This window comes from Gekko japonicus, unplaced genomic scaffold (assembly GCF_001447785.1).
Source record: "Gekko japonicus isolate JY-2015 unplaced genomic scaffold, Gekko_japonicus_V1.1 scaffold90, whole genome shotgun sequence".
Classification (NCBI taxonomy): Eukaryota; Metazoa; Chordata; class Lepidosauria; order Squamata; family Gekkonidae; genus Gekko; species Gekko japonicus.
In genome coordinates, this window is record NW_015166421.1 from 1,816,303 (window position 1) to 1,836,203 (window position 19,901).

Here is a 19,901-nt window from a genome sequence, read left to right on the forward strand (position 1 = left end):
TCCTTGGTGCACTGGAGCACAGCCGAGCACGCCTGGCCGGGGCCAGAGGAGGCAGCCGCATGCGTCCTTGCCTTGCCTACTTGCTGCTGGATGGCGATGCAGCGAGTGTCTAGTGGAAGCCCAAGAAGGAGGCTTCTCCCCACACCTTTCATGTTTGCTGCCTGCCCAGACTACTCTTTAGCCCAGCCTGGCCACCGCCGTTTGTGCTGCCCTCGTCCTCCCTGCCAACAGGCGATGGGGGGGGGAGCCAAGGCTTGGGGAGGACCCATAGAAACCACTAGGGGGCCTGGCCCTGTGGGCCCCGCAGTAGCTATGGGCCTGGGTACCCCTCACAAGTCTTTGTCCCCCCCCCTTGCAATTAGGCCAGGCCTAACAACTGGCACTGCACAACTCAGCCAGACGTTTCCAGGGTAGAGGCTGTCAGATGTAGGGAACGAAGGAAAACTGAAGATGGGGGGTTGCTGTTGTTCAGTCGCACAGTCGAGTCCGACTCTTTGTGACCCCATGGACAAGATACCGCCAGGCCCTCCTGTCTTCCGCTGTCCTCTGAAGTTTGCTCAGTTTCATGTTCGTTGCATCTATGACACTGTCTAACCATCTCATCCTTTGCTGTCCCCGTTTTCTTTGACCTCCAATCTTTCCCAGCATCAGGGTCTTCTCCAGTGAGTGCTCCCTTCTCATTTGGTGGCCAAAGTATTTGAGCTTCAGTTTCATTATCTGGCCTTCCAGGGAACAGTCAGGGTTGATTTCTTTTAGGATTGACTGATTTGATCTTCTTGCAGTCCAAGGGACTCTCAAGAGGCTTCTCCAGCACCATAGTTCAAAAGAATCTATTCTTCGGCGCTCGGCCTTCCTTATAGTCCAACTCTCACAGCCATACATGACTACTGGGAATACCATTGCTTTGACCATGCGGACTTTTGTTGGCAGGTGATGTCTCTACTTTTTATCATGCTGTTTAGGTTCGCCATCGCTTTCCTTCCAAGGAGCAGGCGTCTTTTAATTTCATGGCTGCTGTCACAGTCTGCGGTGATGTGGGATCCTAGGGACGAAAACATAAGTTGGCTGGTACATGGAAAGGAGACAGGAAAAGGCAAGAGGCTATCAAGATTTTCAGGGAAGGGAATTAGGAAATAAGTGTGTGTGGGGGGGGAATGAGGTACCCCAGCCAGGACTTCTTCTTTTCCTTCCAAAAACAGGTGCCGGAACTCTCAAGAGGGAAATGACGTTTTCAGTCTGCATACTGAAAACTCATGAACTTTTAAACATTTTTAAAAAGAATTTTGTTGAAGAAGTTTTGGAGCTCTGTTCTGCCACATTCCCCCACCCCACCCCAAATTTCTGCCTCCAGCGTATCCTCGTGGGTCCTCTGCTTGTATCTTCTAATGCCAGTTTTGCACTCTACAGACCAATTTACTCCTCAAGCATTCTATCACTCAAAAGTGTGCACCAACACAGCACACAATATCCCTGGAACAGCTGAGCAACAAGATCGTCCTGTATGTGGAACTTGTAAGTAACTTCCATGTAGGAATTCCTCTATCATGTCTGAAGTGACCCTGACATCCATTACAGGACACAGGGCTTCTGGAACGTTCTTCTTTACTGGCACCAGCTGCAGGCTTGTTACAGACGTGGCCCAGTGAATGAGTGTTATGCATCAGAGAGGTAGTGAGGTGAGCCTCCCCATCCTTTTGCAGCTCTCAGAAGGTAAGTTTAAACCTCTTTTTGGCATCCTCTTTTGTATAAGGGCCATGGAGAGCTCCTAGCCCAGTGTTCCTTTGAGGAGGGGCAACCATAGGTGTTCCAATCTCCTCCACTTCCTAATATAGTTGCATGTAATGATTTAACTAGAGAACATTTTTCAACAAGCAAAACCTCTTTGTAGAGCAGCTTGGCCATTAGATGGGGGGGGGTGTCGTTTCTGATAACCCCCACCCACACAGACAAGCCATTTCTCCCTTTAAAACTCTGTGTGGGGCAACTTTAACGAGCTTGTGTGTATTGACATTTACTACATGTTTTATTGTGGAGGAAGCTTTCAGGGAAGCCAGTGCAAAGGGAGAAGATTCCCCCCCCCCATCTCTTCCTCCCCTCCCGCAGCGGACCTGCGCCTTTGTGGTTTGCAAAGAGGCGCTTTTAATTAAGGGCCGAGAGGGGAAGGAGTGGTAGGAGAGAGGGGGGCTGCCGGTTGGGCGGGGGAGTGGTGGCAGCAGGCATTCCAGGGCGAGCCGCTGGTTTTGTTCTCCGCGCTTACGGCCTTTGTCCTGAACTCCCTTACCCCCCACGGTTACCACAGTAATGAGAAAGTATGGCCACTCTGTTCCATTACCATATCAATCTCCCCTTGGCCTGACTGAGTCAGCCAAAGAAAGAAGGGCCTTAAGGGCGGCGGAGGCGGCGGAGGGGAAAAGGCTCCTCTTAGCCCCCTTTAGAATCTGGGACTTGCGGATTGCTACATGGACAATCCACCTCTTTCTCGCTGTCGAAGCTTCCTCCTCACCCCTTTCCTGAGGGGGGGAAACTTCTTCCTCTTTCTGTTTTCCGCCCTTGCTCTTTCTTTCCTTCCTGAGAGCCCTTAGCAAGGATGGAGCGCAGGTAAAGCTCCCCTTTGATGCCATTCGCAGCTCCTCATTGGCTGGCTGGCGGCCGGCGGTGCCTACCACTGGCCGCTTTGTTCTCTCGGACGGAACGTTCCTTTGCCGGCCACGGCCCTGCAGTAGCAGCAGCAGCTGCTGCGACCCTAGGAAGGAAGGGAAATAGAAAAGGGTAGAGTTGAGGGCGAGCGATTGCGCTCATCACAGCAGGCTGCAAAATGAGACCGGAGAATGGGGAGGGGGGGGAAGGACAAGAAAAGCCTGGCTGTTCCCTCAACTACGCCACCTCCCGTTGCTCGCCTGGGCAGGGGGCGGGTGGGGGAGCGGCAGACGGGAAAAGCGCGCGGGCAGGTTGCAGCTGGTCCCTTCTTCACCTCCGCCTCAGAGGACAAGGCGGCGGCGGCGGCGGGTTGGCTACCGAAGCGCTCCAGGTAAGGACTTTGCTGTCTTCCTCCCTCGCTGGCTGGTCGGCCCGTCCCCTGCGCGCGCGCTTGGCGGGATCCACCTCACCAGTCCAGGAGACTGGAAGGGAAGCCTTCTTTGCTTGGCTGCTTCTTAGCACCCAACAACTCCTGGAGTCAAAGCGGGTTGGGGTGGGGGTTGGGAGGAGAGGGCTGCAGAAGCGCGCCCCTTGTGTCGCGGGGAACTCACTTGGCGGAGCCTCCGGTCCTCCGGAGAGCCACTGGAACCTGGAGACCGGACGCTTGGAAAGTAGACGCAGCTGCCCAAATTAGAGCCGAGGCAGATTTTAAGAGGGATGAGGACAAAATAAGAAAGGGGGGGCGGCGGAGGAAGGTGGACCGAGTGAGTGAGGCGCTTCGTTGAATCACAGCAGGGCGAGAAGATGCTCCGGAGAAACTCTGGGGAGCGGAGCGGCAGAGGCTGAAGGGACGATTTGGGGCTTGCGAGCTCGTAGGGCATTGTAGGGGAAAGTGCAGCCTCCGTATAGAACGGGGAAGAAAATAAAGGTATGGGAGTATGGACGGCGGGGGGGGGGGGTAACAAAAGACCACCGTCCTCCAGAGGATTTCCTTACATAGAAGGGTTTTGCAAAGGGATCGTCAGTTTGGAAGCATGGCAGAGAACTTGTAAGAGCGAGTGTTTCTTCTGCTTCTGAAGCATTTAAGGGAGAGCATGCAAAAGTGTTTCCAGAGGGGTGGCAAGAACATCAGGAATGCCAGTGAGTTTCCTTGTCAGGCATAGAGGGGAAAGGGTAGGAGCAGCTGAGGTGTGGGGTGGTGGTAGCATTGCCACCTCAGCCTTGAGGGGTCTGCTTTCCCTTTATTTTGATGGGATTCTGCTTCTGTCCAGGCAGTCAACTGGAATGGGTATCATACTCGCATTGTGATTTTTGTTTGTTTTAAAAGCCAAACCTTCAAATCTAGATCATGTATTCATTCATTCTCTCCTGAACTCTTCAACAGTTCTGTGAATGGCTTTGTTGTCAATGGGCTATAGTCTGCGCTCAGTTTGCATTCACACTCTGATATTAAATAAGTGAATTTAACTAAAAATTCTCCTAAGGGAAATCAGAATCTGTACATGTTTTCTTTCCCCCAGCCCCATTCTCCTTTCTCCCTTTTTCTGTATTGAGATTTTTAAATCATTCTGAACAGTTGCTGATAATATTAACATTCCTCTTTCTCTTTCTCTGTCTTTGTATGTGTTCATGTCTTTCTGTTTTGTATGCGTGTGGTTCATAAGTATCTTGAAGAAAGAAAACACCCCGCCAGTGAGGAGCATCTGCTCTCACGTACTTACATCATCTATTACTTGCCCTCCCATATTGTAGCAACACCGTAGAGAAAGGTCTGTCACAGTCTTCTTCGTGAATGCCTCTTTCCTTGGAGGCTTGTTTGCTTCTTAGCTTGCAAAAACAGTCATTGTCATGGAAATCTAGAGTGTAATAAAGTTCTAGCCTAAAATGCATATATTTGTGTTTTAGAAGAGGGGGACATTTTCTAAGTTTCCTGGGTATTCCAAGAGTAGGCAAAAGCTTTCATTATTTAACCTGATGTAATTCATGCCTGAGGGGGGTAGGGGAGAAAGCTCTCTTATAACAAATCTATTTAAATTAATATGGGTGTTTCGTTAGTGCAAGCATGGGCACAGGTACTCCCCCACAGCCTTATTCAGTCTCCATCTCTCTGTAATAAATACTGGGACGGTGGTATTATAACCATTTCTTCTCTGAAATTCCCATACCAAAGAGCAGCCGTTTGAGAGCATCGCTATGTATCTAGAATGTATTGATGAAGAGAATCACATTTAGCAAATGTGTATTTTATGCTGATGAAACCACCTAAGTGTACAGAGTATTGGTTGTAAAGTTTGAACATATTCCTGGGCTTGCAAAAAGTCATGTGGGTTTTGTAATCTAGCAGAGTGCCCTGGTATAATAATCTGACACTGCCTCAACAAGTCACCTCACTGCTGTTTCCTACAGTTCCATCTTTACTAAATAGAGGAATACTTTGGGCCCTGAAAAGATTACGAAGAGCTCGTTCCTTTTGTGACTTCATACTGGCTTGAAACAGAGACCTTGAGGAACAAAGGACACCCAGCACTTGAGCCTCCTGCAAGCCAGCTGTTCTGTCACTGACTCTACACCCGAGCTTGCCAAGATGGCTTGCTGAAGCCTAGTAGCATTTAGGCAATCTATGAGTGCCAGAGTGTTATCATACAACCTTCAGCATACTTCCGAACATCTTGTTGGCTTCTGTTTCAACAGACACGAGCATGGTTGACTTGCCCAGATCTGTATTTTCCCCCCACATGCAAGGGCATTAGGGTGTTTTAAAGGTCCTTTCCAGAGCTGCGGACCCCATATCAATTTTATCTTATACATTTCAAGTAACTTGGTCTGATCCTATGTATTACAGAGATCAGATGTTAAGGTGTATGTGGACTTCATGTATAGCACTGCCATTGTTTCGGTAGAGCTTTGTGTACACTATGTGAAAGTGTGTGTGTGGGAAGATCTGCTTGTACACCTGCAAACTTTCCATTCTCATGTTCTCAAAAGTGGCAGAAAGAAGGCAGTATTTAGTTGAGGAAAATGAGTGCACAGTTCTGAGTCTTTGGTAGTTCAGTGTCTGGAACTGGGCCATCAATGTCAGATCTTGGATTATTAAAGTAACATCCTTCACTTGTCTGCATCTATTCTGGAGAAGCATAAGGAAATGTTTCTCCCTCTCCTGTAATACTAGAATGTGGCGTAGCCCTATGCAATTGACTGGCAGTAGATTCAAGACAGATTCAAGAGGAAGTGCCACTTCCCACAATGGGTAGCTTGCTTGTTGAATGCACTCCCACGAGATTGGGCTTAGACGGCTTTAAAAGGATGTCAGACAAATTTATGGAGGATAGGTATATCATTGGCCAAATGATGTCTGTCAGATAATTGGGGGGGGGGAGTTGCAGCCAGCAGGTAATGGCCGTCTTTTACAGACTTCCCAGTAGCATCTGACTGACCACTGTTGGAAATAGAGTACTGGACTAGATGAGCCGTTGATCTGATCCTGCTCAGCTGACTACTCTTAACGCTGTTGTGAATGAAATGAGGAATGGGTCAATTTTTAAAAAACACAATTAGCCACCAAAGCTGTAGGTATGTATTTGACTGGAGAGGTGGAGAACAATATGGGTGCTGTTTAAATTGGAACGATGCCCTCAAACTATATGGCTTTAGAAATTGAACCCACTTTTTAAAAACTAATGTAAAAGAAGGCAGGAAAGCTTTGTGTACAATATTGTTGTCAGCATTCATCTATGCATCCCCACCAGTGCGAGTCAGCATGTCATTCTGGAAATATTCAGTGATGCTTATCACACTAGATAAGAGCCTGAGTCTGTTTATTCCCTGTTCCGTGTAGGGGGGCTTTCTGAGTATCTTTTCTTTAGTTGCTTGGTTGTGTCCTCACTGGGCTCTCCATGAAGGTATCCTGTGCATGCTACATGCTCTTTGATGATATTGTCCTGTGTTACTGGATTTGGGGGAAAGAGCCAAGTTCGTTTCAAATATGGATTCAGATTTTTAATTTAGTGAGGTTTAGAGAGGTTTATGCCTGAGACTTTGTTTTCAGCCAAGGTTGAAACCTGCCTACCCATTAGGCAAACTCATTTATTTATTTATTTTTGCAAATCAGTTGTCAAAATCTGCTATCTCAGACCATTTTTACTAGCCTGCATTACTGTATTTACCCACAGCAAGCATTTGTAGCTTACATGCCTGTGTGGACTCCTGTTACTGTTACTAAACAAATCTATGTTTGGTCTATGGCACTTGGTCTATGGCACTTATATCCCTTCTTTCCTCTGAAGAATTCAGACTAGTGCTTTAACTTGCAGGGGGGGAGGTGGAAGCTGAGAAGTAGTGACTGAAACACTGTCATCCAGTGTATTTCCCAGCTAAAGAGAGATTGGAGTCTAGGTGATCTACCCATTGTAATACACTGGTTCTGCTGCATATACAGACTAAAATATGTCGATTCTTCTTCCCTGTTGTGTGCCTGGCTTCTAGTGATTATATGCATTGCAGAAGCATATCATAGTTAAGGGGAGCACAGACCTGAGATCTGATTCACAACAATTCAGGTGTTGAATATCCTAAGGTTATCTCTGTTAACAGTGAACAAAATGCTTCCAGTCTTTCAGTACCTCAGTACACTGGTTATGTTTATACTGTTTAAATGGCCTATCTACTGAAATATTACTGAAACTGCTCAAAGCCACTAGAACAAATGTACTGGATCTACAGATTTTAACAGACTTCATGGTGAGTCTTAGAGAATAATCCAGTGGATTCTGTCATTTCTTCTTGAGGTATAGCCTCTGCTGAGCTACATTTGTCCAGTTTTGTCCTCATTTATAGCCTTCTGTAACTTTACATTCCCTTCTTTTCTTTTTCTAGCTTTGGTTTAGATGCTCCCTTCCCTTCTTTGCTAAGGAGTGCTTTCTGTCTCTCAATTGCATTTTCCCCTCCAGCCTTCTTTGTTTCAGCTAAAAAATTGCTTTCCTTAATATCTCTCTACCACCTCTCCTGTCAGTCGTGGTAAGTATTTTCTCCAGAGAACAATCTTGTAAAGGTTAGTGCAAGAACCTGTGGCAAGTCTTCTCTTTTCTTCCAATCTGGATTCTTTGCCCAGGAAAAAATGTGAGTCCTTCCCAATAAAGCCTGTCATTATCCAGCAGAAGGCAATGATCAGAGGGTGAAGTTTAGATATTGCAGTGCACAAGGCAGGTGGTGCATCAGAAACACCTACCAAAGATAAAACAATGAAGGAGGATCTGGTTATCTCTTGTACTGTGGTTGCTTGTGCCAGGTTGTTGGTATATCTCCTTTGCTGTATTTCTTTGGATGCATTTCTGGGTTTGCATCAGCATTTCAGTCTGAGCATCTTGAGGTGCTTCTATTATGTCTGCCTGGGGGCTTTTATTGGTGTTTCTATGTCAAGTGTCTTATTATATCAGCATAATTTTGCTGTCCTAGTTAAGAGTTGGCGTGTCCTTCATTTTAAGAGACAGATATGCCTAACTTCAGAAGCCTGCAAGTTTCATCTCCTTAAATAAAGCTTGAGCTAGAAATTCTATACCTAATTAATTTCTGCCAAGTTCTTTGTGAATCATTTTTGTAAGTATTTCTGTCAATATTTTGTTTCTTTGTTTGGTCCTTTTAGTTATGTCTGTGCTTGTGGTCTGGGATAGCTTCCTCCCTCCCTCCTTCCTCCCCTCCCCTATTCTGATACGTTTGTATCCTTGGTTTGCGGTGGAATGTATGTATACGTCTATATCTGTGTTTGTCCTGTATGTACTGATTTATAGATGTAAGTATTTGACAGTGATACTAGCCCTCAAGAGGGAATCGCATTTCACTTTGGTGCAGAAAAATGTGCCGAAGGCTGTTTTTGCTTGGAGCTGCTAAACAGTTGTGTAATGTACTGATTATAAAGCTAGGTATTGGTATTGACAATGATGAACTGGTTTTAGGTGAAATGTTATTAATAAAATATTTAAGGGCTAGATAACTTTTCTTCACTGACTGGGGGCGTCAGACAATTCAGGGAGAGGGAGGGGAGCGTAGCTTCATAGAATGTGAAGATCAAAATAATAACCCTTTGTTTTTAACTTGAGGAGAGAATGAGTAATTCTGTCATTACTCTTTATCTGATACAGAGGCTGGGTTGGGAATATCAATAAGTTTTTAATGAATCTTCTGTCATCACAATGAGATGTGGCCTCTCAAAATTAAATCAAGGAGGCTAGATTGCCAATGTTAGTGGTGTGTGTATGTGGTAGGAAAAGTGACCATTATCTTCATACGTATATTGTGTTCAATATAGCTGCTGGTTCATTATTCATTAGTTCTACTATTACTGTTTGTAATTACTAGCCATTTAGAGGCAACAGTGTGGTAGACACTGAGAATATCCTTGAAGCCAGTGCTTATATTCAATGAGACTTTCTTTTTCAATTCAATGAGGTCATTCATGAAATAGTTTGGATTCGCTGGGGGGAAAGGAGGGATCAATCCTAGATTATAAGGGCACTAGTGTTTCAGTCCCTGCTTTTAAAAGATTTAACTAGAATTGAGTCTAAGATGAAAAGCAAAACACAGACTAGTTTTTTCTTTGTATTGGAGTGTAGCTGCTGAGCTGTCATTGCTGTGGGGAGCCTTTTGTGAGATACCATCTCATTGTCTGTGCAAGCTAATACCTGGTGTCTTTCTCCTGCTGTCTAGTTCTCTACTCATGGATAGCTCAAAGAAGGAAAATAAAGGACAGGGGAGGAGAAATGGCTAAGGAATGTAGACAGGTCAGACTCCCTCCTAGCCTTTATAGCCAACCTCCTTCACAGTATTACAAAGGCTCTGTGTATGTGTGAGAGGATGTATTTGCATTCGTTAAACCTTGTCAAAAGCCCTGAACACACCATTTTAGAATAACAAAGAACCAAAAATCAGCTAAAACTGCTTTTTAAATTTAAAGAGCTCCAACTTTATTGTAACACAAATTTTAACTTCATATGCATTTTGGACTGAAGCATATACTTTGTCAAATAGCAGAAAGGCCAACTATTAATGCCAGCATATAACTTATTAAACAGAACTGTAACAAAAATGTTAAATGTGAATGAAATATTATACTAAAGGGAGTGCAGGAAAAGTTCTAATTTGACATTCTGGATTTGATTTTTGTTTGTTTGGTATTAGCTTTATTTTACTGTTTCTAAGAATATTGTTTCTAAGAATAGTTTTAAAACTTTCAGTGCTTGTTTTGCCTTTTATGTTTGCTAAAGTAGTTATAGTTGCTAAATGGCTTTGTACCAACACCACATTCTCTGCAGCTTATATATTCATAGTGCTTCCACACAGATGTATGTGCAAGAGAGGAGGCATGAGGTGTTATTTCCGATTGTTGCTGTTGTTGTTTTGTGATGCTCCTATCAATACATACCACAGAAACACAGCATCATGCATGTCTTTGCCCATGTGGATTCATGGCAATGGGTTATTTACTTGCTCACTTCAAGTATACCCTGCTTTTCTCCCCAATGGGGACCCACAGTAGCTTACAACATTATCCTCTTCTTCATTTTATCCTCATGACAACTCTGTGAGGTAGGTTAGGCTGAGAACATATGACTGGCCCAAGGACACCCGGTGAGCTTCTAAGACAGAATGGGAATTTGAACATGGGTCTCCGAGATCCTGCTCTGACACTCTAACTGCTACACCATGCTTGTGCCCTGTGTTTTATTTGCTACCTTAATAGGCTGTGTTGCAGTGTCTGCGTTTTCAATATTTATGGCCACCATCAGAGGTTGCTCCAGTTTTTTCCAATGGTTTTTTTCACCACTGGTGATATTCTGCTAAGTTATAGGTAGGTTAGCTGGTAGATTGTGGAATACAGAATAGAGGACCAACAATAAAAACATAATATATATAATATAAATAGATACATGTATTTATTAGCACAGAATTAAAAACATATAAGGGCCCAATTGCACCTCATGTAAAAATGCCAAAATCTTACACACAAGGGTCAATGGACTTGACCTGATGCATTTCAGCCTGTGTAGGCCTTCTTCAGAGGTCAAACACAATGAGGACCAACTGGATTATATCATAATACAATAGAATCATACAATTATGCAACATGGATACAAGATGGACCAGAAAAATTGTTCCAAATTGAAACCACTAGGCACAGAATAAAAGTATAAATGAGGCCTCCAAAGATGCAATCACATGCCAAATGATATTTCACTGATACTAATTTCTGGTCCAGAAAGTGCCTTCCAATGATTGTTTAGCCATTGTGTCCTCAGTAAAATGGTCCCTCGGCCTTTCCTCATAGGGCTTGGTCTCCAGGCTCCTGATCATCCTTGTTGCATTCTTCTGAGCCTGCTCCATTTTGTCCACATCCTTTTGGAAGTGAGGCCTCCAGAACAGTGCACAATACTCCATGGGCAGCCTGATCAATGCAGCGTACAGTGGGACTATGACATCTTGTAGCACAGGACAAAGTCCTTGACTAGCTCTCATGTTCGGGACAGAGAGTTCAGAGGGCTTTTTTCTATAATTTGTCACTGCTCATTGACATTTTCCAGTCTGCTTTGGAAAAATCAAAGGACTTCCAATATACTTGCAATTTCTTGCTTTCAAACTGCTAGGTTGGCAGGAGCTGGGGCCAGAGACGGGAGCTCACTCCATCACACAGCACTAGGGTCTTGAGCTGCCAAACTACAGACCTTCCCATCTGCAGCTCAGCATCTTAATCTCTGTGCCATCATGGCCCCAAGGAATTGGTAGCTGTACATAAAACCAAGACAGTTCATCATTGTCAATACCAATACCTAGCTTTATAATCAGTACATTACACAACTGTTTAGCAGCTCCAAGCAAAAACAGCCTTCGGCACATTTTTCTGCACCAAAGTGAAATGCGATTCCCTCTTGAGGGCTAGTATCACTGTCAAATACTTACATCTATAAATCAGTACATACAGGACAAACACAGATATAGAAGAATACATACATTCCACCGGAAGCAAGGAATTGGTAAAGGTAAAGGTTTCCCTTGCTCGAAAGATAGTTGAATCTGACTCTAGGGGGCGGTGTTCATCTCTGTTTCCAAGCTAAAGATGTTTCCGTGGTCATGTGGCTAGCATGACTAAACGACAAGGCACACGGAATGCTGTTACCTTCCCACCAAAATGGATGACCATGGCACCACCCCCAGCGTGCCCGGCGTGGTCGCGTCACTTCCAGGTGACGTGCACGTAGCGTGCTTTGGGGGTGGGGTTCCCCCGGGGCCCGATCCGCCAGTAGCAGGGAACGGGCCTCTGGGTCAGGGGTTCCCCCGCCCCCCGGGGGGACTTGGCAAGCCTATACATTGGTTGTATATGCAATGGAGCAATTAGATTGCACCTGCCTTCTGCATCTCCAGGCCCACCTTTCTTTCATGCAGTACATTATGGTGACCTATAAAACTAACATACGTATACTGGAAAACTGTTCTTCTTCCTTAAACATTACAAGTGAAGGTAAAGACTGCATGTATCTAGTATAAACACATTGGAATGCATGCGTGTACATTGCCTTCAGATGTTATATCAGCACAGAGAAGTGAGGTGGGCCTGTTGGTTAAACAAGGAGCAATCCTGCATCCTCTACAGGTTGACTTTACCCTACATAGGGGAAAGTGTCATAGTCAGCAGCACTGAAATATTTTCAGAATGAGGCAAGGATTTAAATTTTTGTTTATTCAGTAAGGCCATTTCATTAATACTTCTGTTCCCTTTCCCTTTTTTCTTAAAAATGACATGGAAATATGTAAAATAAATATAGGTGTAATGAAAATATTTCAGGCACTCAGTTGACAAAACAGAAGGGCTTTTGCTTGAAAGAGGCAACAGCATGGGTTCAGTGGAACAGAAACCTTGCCAAAAGGCAGGCATGCCAGGGGGATTTCTGTAGTGATGAAATTAACATAAGAGAGCCCTGCTGGATCAGACTAGTGGTCCATCTAGTCCAGCATCCTGTCTCACACAGTCGCCAATAGTTCCTCTGGAGGGCTAACAGGATGTAGAGGCTGAGTCCTTCCCCTAGGGTTGCCTCCTGGCGCTGGGCTTCAGAGGTCTATTGGCTCTGAACATGAAGGCTCCCTTTAGTCACCATGGCTAGTAGCTACTGATAGACCTATTCTCCATGAATCTATCTAATCCCCAGCCTGTGGCCATCACTACAACTTCTGGCAGCGAATGCTATATTTTGATCACTCCTATTGCAAGGTTTTCCTTTGTCTATCCTAAATCTATTGCCCATCAGCTTCATTGGATGCCCTTGATTTCTAGTATTTTGGGAGAGGGAGGGAAAGTTCTGTCTGTCCACTTTGTCTATCCCATTCATAATTTTATAAACCTCTTATCATATATCCCCTTAGTCATCTTTCTAAACTAAAAAGTTTCAGACTTTTCAGTCTTTCCTTATAGGGTGTTCCAACCCTCTGATCATCTTGGTTGCTCTCCTCTATACTTTTACCAGCTCTGCAATGTCCTTTTTGAGACAGAGTGATCAGAACTGTACACAGTATTCCAAATGAGGCTGCACTCTGGATCTATATAGGGGCATTATAATATTGGCCATTTTATTTTCAGTCTCTTTCCTAATAATCCCAAGCATAAGACTTTGCCTTTTTCATTTGGTTGACTCTTTAATTGATGCTGTAGCACACTGGGTTAACTGTGACGTGAAGGTCTCTTTCCTTTGCAGTCTCAGACCATGTTAGCATATCCTTAGTTGGGAGTTTTTGTTCAGTGTGCATTACTTTACACTTACCTATATTGAAAATTTGCCTCATAGTTGTCCAAATTCAGTTTGTGGAGATCCTCCTATAGTTCTTTGCAATTTACCTTGGTTTTCAGTGTCCTGAGTAATTTTGTGTAACCTGCAAACTTGGCCACTACACTGCTCACCCCTAGTTCCAGACCATTTATGAACATGTTAAACAGCATTGGTCTCAATACTGATCCTAGTGGGACCCTACTGCTTACTTCTCTCCATTGAGAGCTGTCAATTTATTCCTATTCTTTGCTCCCTGTCCTTTAACCATTTTTAATCTATAATAGGACCTGTCCTCTTGTCCCATTACTGCTATACTTACTCAGGAGTCTTTGGTGGTATACCTTTTCAAAAGCCTTTTGAAAGTCCAAGTCCAGAGTCACTTGTAGCTACATGGTTGTTCTTTCTCAAAGAACTCCAGAAAGTTGGTTTTCTTCGGCAAAGTCCCTTTGTAGAAGCCATGCTAATTTCTTCTCAGCAGGCTCTGTTCCTCTTTGAGCCTAATAAGTCTATCTTTTGAGTACAGTTTCTACTACTTTGCCTGGGACAGTCATTAGGCTAGCTCACTTTTAATTTCCTGGTTTCTCCTTTGGACCCCTTTTTAAAAATCAATGTAACATTTGCTACTCTCTAGTCTTCAGTACAGTGATTGATTATGGTACAGGTTAGTAGATCAACAGTCTCACATTTGAGTTCCATAAGAACTCTTGGATACATACTATCAAGACTTGGAGATGTATTGGCTTTTAATTTCCCCAATTGATCTAGAACTTCATCCTTAGTTCCTGAAAAATAGTGGCTGTGGCATGCGTACATGCCCAAACATTCCACAGCGAAGATAGAAACAAAAATTAATTGAGCTTCTCTGCCATCTCTCCATCTTCCTTTAGCAATCCTTTTATTCCTTTGCCACCCAAAGGCCCAACTAATTTTCTGGTTGTTTCCTGCTCTGAGTATACTTAAATGTTTGTATTGATATTTTTAGCAATCTGCACCTAAGATTTTACATTCCTAATTATTAACTTGCACTTCTTTTGCCATATTGTAAGCTCCTTTCTATTCATTTTTTTGGGGGGCAGACATTCCACTTTTGAAATAAGCCTTTTTGCCTTTTATAGCTTCCTTGACTTGGGTTGTTAACCATACAGGCATCCTTTTAGGCTTAGCAGTACCTTTCCTTGCTCAGCTTTTTCTGCACCCCACAGCCCCCATGTCCTTAATTTTTGGTGGGTGGACTGCTGCCAAGAGTTCCAGCAAGACTGCTTTCTTGATTGCTATAGCCCCTCCCTCTTCCATAGACTGTCTTGGTTTTATGTACAGCTACCAATTCCTTGGGGCCATGATGGCACAGAGATTAAGATGCTGAGCTGCAGATGGGAAGGTCTGTAGTTTGGCAGTTCAAGACCCTAGTGTTGTGTGATGGAGTCTCTGGCCCCAGCTCCTGCCAACCTAGCAGTTTGAAAGCAAGAAATTGCAAGTAGTTAAATAGGTACCATTTTGGTGGGAAGGTAACAGCATTCCGTGTGCCTTGCCGTTTAGTCATGCTAGCCACATGACCACGGAAACGTCTTTGGCTTGGAAACGAAGATGAACACCACCCCCTAGAGTCAGATGCGACTAACTTTTGAGCAAAGGAAACCTTTACCTTTACCAATTCCTTGCTTATTATTCAAACAGGAAGTGTGAAGGGTTAGTGGATAACAAAAACTGAAATATGGTGGAAATCACTTTTAAGTACACTGCAGTGAGTGACATGTACACAGCCATACTGACACGCGGTCAGTATGAATAATTTTGTAAGTAGGTACTCAGTACTTGGGTGCACTGCCAGTACATGTAAGAGAATAATGCTAAGAAGACTCCAGAGTACAAAATTAAGGGGTGAATTTATGCTAAAACTTAATACTAAGCCACCCTGAGGCTGCCTCGGCAGGGAGGGTGGGATATAAATTGGACAAATAAAATAAATAAGTTGAAAGGGAATAGGGGTAAGATCACACACAAGCTGAATGTCAGCATTCACACACACAACAGCAAATCAGTCTGGGTTTCAGACAAATCAGTTTTGCAGGAGAACAGTCACTATCTAACTTACAGGGCACCAAAACTAATTTGAAAACATTTGATCTCAAAGAAAACAGGACTAGTTCAGTCAAAAGGATGCTGACTGCCCTTATATACAACCAAGTCCTCCTCAAGGCACTGATGATTGGTGGAAAAACCTCTTCTGTTGAAAGACTTGTTTGGCTGTGATGATTAGAAAGGCTTCCTGTTGCTTTCATTATTTCCTGAATCTTCCCTTGCCTAATCCAGACTGTGATTGGAAATCTCAAAGATAGCCAAGCATCAGAATAACAAATATTAACATGTATTACTGAATATCATTTTGGGGTCAGGAAGCATTTTTCTCCAGGCCAGTTTGGCCAGGAATCCTGGAGGTTTTTTGTCATCTTCTGGACATGAAACAGTGGCCACTGGGCATGTGGAGGGGGAGGTATTTGTGAATTTCCTGCATTGTGCAGGGGGTTGGAATAGAAGACCCTGGAAGTCCCTTCAAACTCTATGATTCTATGATTCCTGTTGGTTGTGTTATAACAATGAAAGAGATTTTCATTTTTTTAGTTAGCTACTAAGCAAATGTATATCCCTAATTTACTCATTCCTACTTGCCTGTTTCAAGTCTCAGTCTCCTTTCTGTCACCAGATATGAAAGATGTCCTTGTCTGTGGAAGGTCCTCTTTCCATGTATGAATTTTATGTTACATCCAGCCACACTGGGAGCCATGCTGAAACATAGGGAATGTAAATGTTTCAAAAGAACTAATATTGTGCATATTCTTCTTCAGTGGCTTTTCTGGTAGCCCATGGGTAGTATTGGAAGGTGTGGGTTTCACTGAAAAGCATTCCTTTGGATTCAGTCAGGGTGGTTGGTGTCCTCTAAGTTGGTAAATTTTCAAGATGTTTCTGACTTGGGGGGGGGGGAGAACCACATTCTTTTAATAACCCTTTTTGCTTTGGTCTTACAAGTAAGACCATGACTACCACCAAATCCTTTCTTCCAAACTCCTCCTTTTTATAATGTTCATCCTTGTCTTTCCTTTCATGTGCACATGCAAATTCCTACAAAGAGCTTGAGTTAAACAAAAATTGTCAACTGAATTATTTATTTATTTATTTATGTATTAAATGTATGTATTGCCCTCCCCCCAATTTGGGGCTCAGGGTGTTTAACAACAATTTATAAATACAATTATAATAAATACTATAAATATATATAAACACATAAAATTTAAAACAGTAAAACAACAACAACAATTCAAGTATATCCTTTGAGGTGAGGGTTTCTCAGATTTGGATGTGCTTGTAGTCAGCTGTAGCACCCTTGTTTGTGCTACAAACACGTATTTTCGGGCAAACACTCCTGTTGCCAAACAGTTTAATTGTGTAACTTGGGCTTGCTCAACCAAATAATCTCTTGCATTAAACTCATTTTTGTGTCCCTTTTTCTTAGCCCTTTCCCTCCTCATTCCATTGCAAGGAGATTAGTTTCCATGGAAACAATTATATCATTGATATGGGTGGAGTTTAGCAATATCCCCTATCAAAGAATAGAGTCAGTGTTAGCAATCACTTTAAAAGCACAGTAGGTGTACAAAAGGTACAACCACTGTTAATGCTGTGGTTACTATAGCCCTTGATGTGCTGCAAAATTGAGCTGAGGATAATTCCACTTTTCCTCTTGTCTCTTCCTTCACTAGACTTTATCTATCACTCCAGAATTAATGCTTAGAAATGTAATTAAAATCTATCTTTAAAATCTATCTTTTTTTTTCTTTAACACATTCCCACTTTTTATCCTAACTCTGAGTGCAAACTTTACATAAGGGCCATATTACAGTAGTTTTGGTGAGAGATATGAACACTGTTCAGGTTGCATCTGCAGCAAGAGTGCTGTCTTAAAGAAGCTCCAAAGATCTGCAAAAAATCACCAGTTGTTAAGGGTTGCCAATAATGTGGAGAAAAAAAAATTGTCTTGTCACTTTAACAGAGGCTGAATATGTAGAAATGGGCAGGTGGAGCTTTTCATGGCATGGAAGGAAATAGCATCCCATTAAGCTTCTGTTAAAAGGACAGGACATTTTTTTCTTCAGGCTGTTGGCAACCTTATCAGTGGTCTGTTCCAATTTCTTATCCCATGTACCTGCTAACATGCCAGTTTACTAACAGGTTAAAGTTTTATTTACTGAACAGAAACAAAGATGGCTGTTTCAAACAGCCTGGGTGTTGAGGCCAGTATGGTCTGGGTATTGCTTTAAAAATTACTAAAGATCAACTCAGTTCGATATAATAGTAAACTTAATTTAAAAATTTCACATAAGTTCCTCATGCATTCTGCTTTTCTTCCTCAGGGGAATTCGTTTAATACTGACCAGATACATTTTGCAGCATCTAATAAGCCATTATAGATAAACACGAGTGGAGACCTGCAAGGCTTGTGGCAGGTGAGAAGCCCCTCCCCCCCAGCCTTCCAGCTCAGCGGCTGTCCAGTTCCTCTTCCCCTGCCCGCCCGCCCGCTCACCTGCCTGCCTGCCTGCCTGTAAAGGAGAAGTGGAGATGGTGGAGCTGGCATCAGTTGTTGGTTCTCCAGTGGCTTCATTTGGCTGGCTTCTCCCCCTCACATTCATTGTAGGTTTATGTCATCTGCACTTCTGTATTGGGGTTTTGGGGGGTTGGAGGTTCATTTTTCTACAAATCTAGGGGATCCCTGAGGTCTGCAGAAGAATACCCCTTCTCTGAACCTGCCCCCTGGCTCTGGGTCTGTCAATCCACATGGGGGCGCACTTCAGGAACTGTCCCAATAGATGTGACTCTCTACCAGAAGGAGATGTAATATGTACCTGTTAAACCATTTCCTTTGAGAGGTCAGTAAAAGACATCAGGATTTTTTTCATAGAATTTTTCTAATAATTTTACCTCACCGGCTTTATTTTTAGCATTTTTTTCTGATTTTGGTGCAGCCCTCTTCCTTTCGTCTTTTCAATTGCTAGATAATGCTGTGCCGTAAACCCTAATCTATCTCCCTACCTGTCGTCTTGAGAAAGTCCGCCTTCAAAAAGACCATTTATGTTAAGACGTTGATTTGAAATGAAAGGCTTCATCTTGGGTTCATTCCACATGAATGGTTCCTTTCCAAATTGACATTTTGATTTAATCAATTTTTATTCTCTAGCAGAAAAAAAATATTAAAATCTGTTTTTGTAGTAACTCTTCTAGCAGGTCCATGTTTAAGGTAAACTATTTTGTTGGCAGTTTTTGAATTCTATCTTTTTCTGAATGGAGGAACTGAAGCACCAGGTAGCAAAAGAAAGAAAGTCTCAGATGGATTCTTAGATGTGAGAAATTGATCCAACACTTCTCATATGTTATCTGAGCATGTAAGAACAGCCCAGTTCTCCTTACAAAATTAGGGAGAGGTGACAAAGATTTTCAGGATCTGGTCTTTAAGCTGCCACTGGATTCAAACTTTGTTCTGCTGCTTCAGACCAACACGGCTACCCCACCTGAATCTGTCCTACATCTGTTTAGTAAGCCCAAGACAGAAAAAGACGCTATAGAAGCAGATTAGGATATGCTCTGTCATTTTGTCCAGGTACCCAGCAGGACAACTGACCAAAGCTTAAAACAGGGTGTTGCTGTGCTGATTATTTGCAGCCAATCCAGACAAGGTAAAGTTTTCTAGAACTATATATTTATTTATTCGCATTTATATCAAGCCCATCCCGTAAACGGGCTCAGGGTGGGTTACAACAATTTAATAAATACAGTAACATTTAAAACAGATTAAAACATCTAAAAACAGTAGCCATTCTTGCAGTAGGGAGAATCCGACCCATAGATGTAACTAGCCGGTTATCAGTAGGTGGGAGATTGCAACTGGGGGGGGGCATATGTGGATGCCCGCTACTCGGGGGGGGGGGGCATATGTGGATGCCCGCTGCCTCAGCCAAAGGCCTGGCGGAACAGCTCCATCTTGCAGGCCCTGCGGAATTGCATAAGATCCCGCAGGGCCCTGATCTCAATAGGGAGCATGCTCCACCAGGTGGGGGCCAGGAGGGGAGAAAAAGCCCTGGCCCTGGTCGAGGCTAGGTGGATGTCCTTTGGGCCAGGGGTCACCAGGAGATGTTGACTCTCAGAGCGTAGCACCTTGAAGTGGATCCGGTACTTAACCGGCAACCAATGCAGCTGACAGAGCACATGCCGAATGTGAGCCCGCAGAGGCATCAATGTCAGCAGGTGCGCCGCTGCATTTTGTACCAGCTGGAGCAACTTCAAGGGTAAGCCTGCGTGGTGCCGAATGTGAGCCTGCAGAGGCGTCGATGTCAGCAGGAGCGCCGCTGCATTTTGTACCAGCTGTAATTTCTGGAGCAACTTCAAGGGTATGCCTGCGTAGAGCGAATTGCA